The 3,172-nt window shown below is 42.4% G+C and overlaps 1 non-coding gene across 1 annotated transcript; it reads right to left on the bottom strand.

Annotated features, from left to right (window-relative positions):
* Positions 1-2,569: 2,569 nt before the first annotated feature.
* TRNAI-UAU (transfer RNA isoleucine (anticodon UAU)) lies at positions 2,570-2,663 on the bottom strand. The gene is made up of 2 exons: positions 2,626-2,663; positions 2,570-2,605 (listed from the first exon to the last, which is right to left on the bottom strand). It is a non-coding gene; the product is annotated as a tRNA-Ile (tRNA).
* Positions 2,664-3,172: the final 509 nt, after the last annotated feature.

The following is a 3,172-nucleotide window of genomic DNA, read 5'->3' on the forward strand; positions in this document are numbered from 1 at the left end:
TTTCTTTATTTTCTATGATTCTATAACCAATTCCTTCTCAATTGATTTTCCAGAACTTTAAGCAACTCTCAGTACGGTGAAACACCTCAAAGAACCCATCAATTTTAATATTTTTCTTAGTGGCAAACTCTCTGGAACCCTTGTCCTCCTGCTTTGGTCTGGACTAGTAGCTCTCTAGGCATGCTGCACAGGTGTCTTCCTGGGGCTTTTCTTCCGTCAACCTGGGGATGTGCTTTACCTTCTTCCTGTTATGGGTCTCCATGTCTTCCTCTTAGTTTTGTATCAATTTAATGGAGAACCTCCAGGAATTTTCTGAGAAGATACCTCTCTCTGTAAATAGCTTTATAACATACTCACTTTTGATTGATAGTTTGTCTAGGTATAGAAACCTAGATAGAAAATCCTTTCCCTCATACTTTATAAAGCATTATTCTATTGTCACTTTTAACTGTTAGGTCTTTTAAACTCAACATTTCTAAATAAAAAACATATGCTGCTTTCTGTTCAGATTTTGTTTAGAACCTAAAGCAAAAAATGGCCTAGTCCTGGTGTTGTGGTGGGCACCTAGTGGGGAGGTCCCCAAGAGTATCTGGAAAAAGGACTGTATACCCAACTTCCAGCCACCATGGCAACAAGAATGCTATGCATAAGAATGTTCTTTATGGAATTTCTTCAGAAACATATTAGGCAAGCTGGCAATAAGCTACCAGACGTGACTGCCTGGTATCTCTAAACTACTTAGATTAAAACTATAAATACTTGTCAATGTAGATATCAATCCCTTCTCTCCCTGTCATGAGTGACAAGACAAACAAGACTTACCAAAAGGACAGCCAGCACTGGGAAGATGCAGCTAGAGAGGACTGTGGATCCTGTAGGCTGGTTTGTTTGCAAAATCAGGCAAGGAATGTGGACAATACCTACTCATTCATACCTCTACTCTGAGATCTGGAAAATCTGGGTCTTTCACAGCAGGAACTCTGAGCTTTGTGCAAGGATCCAAGGAGTGAGAAGCTTACTCCAGGGGTAAATTTAAATAGCCCAGGGTCCTGAGTGATTTTGAAGTCTCCCGGCTGTGGCAAGAACAGAGAGGACCCAATGGTTGGGGCAATGAGTAGATCCCCCAGAGTAATAAACTGCTAACTTATCTTAGACTCTTACTCTGTGCTAAATGCTTTTGTCAATCATCTATATCTATGTAACAAGACTCATGCAAATTTAGTGGCTTAAAACAATAATTGCTTCTCTTGTTTGCAATTCTGCAGCTCAACAATTTGGGCTGCACTTAGCTGGGCAATTCTTTTGCTGGTTTTGCCTGTGGTCACTCATGTGTGATTGCAGTCATCTGGCAGCTTGACTGGGACTGAAGATCCAAGATGGTCCTACTCACGTGTCTGGGGTGTCAGCTGGAATGGCTGGGATGACTGGATTTCTCTCCATGTGATCTACCATCATTGAGGAAGCTAGATGAGATTTCTTCACGTTGTGGTCTCAGGGTCCCAAGAGGGCAAAAGGGGAAGTTGCAAGGCTACTTGAGGCCTAATAGTGGAACTTCCACACAATCACTTCCACAACACTATTTCCACAGCATTCTATTGGTCAAAGCAAATCACAAAGTCAGCTTACATACGGGGGGAGGGAAATAGACTCTAACTCTTGATGGAAGCTGCTGCAGAATCACATTGCAAAGGGACATGTATACAGAGATGAGAAGAATTTGTGGCCATTAATCAATCAATGATTTATTATCTCATTTAACACTACAAACAGCACCATGAATAGCCCCTATTGGTATGTCCATTGTACAACTTGGTAAGTAAATTATCCACTATCACGTCTTTACAAGTGTTCATCTAAATTGGTCTGGAGGCCTTATTTTCAACCCACATTGACATGGTGGGCAGCTCGGGGTGGGGCCAGCGATAATGTAAACACTCCACAATATAGCAGCAGCTGGAAAAGAACAGGTAGTGCTGGGCATTTGTACATGGGCGATTATAAATCTTCTGTAAAGCTGGAGGGCTCAATGTCTACGTCCTCCGGGATGTTTCTGATGATGTTTAAGATCCAGAGGGTGAGATTATGTGGCCCACACACAGGCTTCCCGCTCTACTAGGAGGCTGTAAATACAGGATTAGTTCGTTTTCTGAGACAGAATATCAGTGTCTTCGTCATAACTACAGGCATCATGGACTTACTAAGAGTGATAAAAATCCCAGAGGAGTGGAAAAACTGTGGTAAGGAAAGCAGGTTCAAGGACAGAAAGATTTCCACCAGAATACTTACAAAAACCAAGATCGTCGACATTTCATGGAGTTAACAAATCAGACATAGAATTATTTTGCACTAATTTTTATACACACCTGAATTCCTAGCCTGAGACTCTGATGATCCGTTTCTTACTGAATTGAATACTGTGAACAGTTGTCTTGGCAACTGTCAAACTCCAGTAGCCGAAGCCTTGAGCAGAGACTTTTAAGACAAATCAGCAGCAAGCTCTGAGTAAGATGTAAATCACATCCTCCTTCAAAACCCTTCGAATCTATAAGGGCCAGAGAGTAGTAAAAGCTGCTCCAGGTGAGGCTCGAACTCACAACCTCGGCATTGCTCACAAGTGTACTGCTTTATAAGTACCGCGCGCTAACCGGTTGCGCCACTGGAGCTACGGTTGGCGCCAGTTTGGGGAGGTGTAAGTGAAGATACTTTTAAGATAAGACAAAATATTTTTCTTAAAGCTATTTAATAATATGAACGAAATGGCACCTTCTGATATGGCACTTCCACAAACGAGATTAAAAGCAGCAATCAAGGGTTCCCCAATATTAGCCATTTTGGAGCAGTTTCCCCAACACAGAGATGTTAGCGGCTGAGGGTCGCGGTCATCTGTAGTTTAATTTTCCGCTCAAATCCCCACGGCTTCTCTAAAGTCAGACTGTCATTTGAAAGCGTTTGAATGAAAGAAAGTCACATTGATTCCGCAAAGGCAGGAAGCTAAGATGACTGCATGCAAAACAGACGTGTCCATCACTCTGGTCACATCACTACTCTCCAGTCAAAGTTTCCACTTAGGAGTGTGCATTCCGCCTGTAAGAACGAGTGCATTTTTATAGTTTCCGGATTCCGGCGGACTTTCCATCTCAGCCGTTCTACTTTCCTGCTCTTCCTCTCTCTC

Source organism: Diceros bicornis, chromosome 14, assembly GCF_020826845.1.
Source record: "Diceros bicornis minor isolate mBicDic1 chromosome 14, mDicBic1.mat.cur, whole genome shotgun sequence".
Lineage (NCBI taxonomy): Eukaryota > Metazoa > Chordata > Mammalia > Perissodactyla > Rhinocerotidae > Diceros > Diceros bicornis.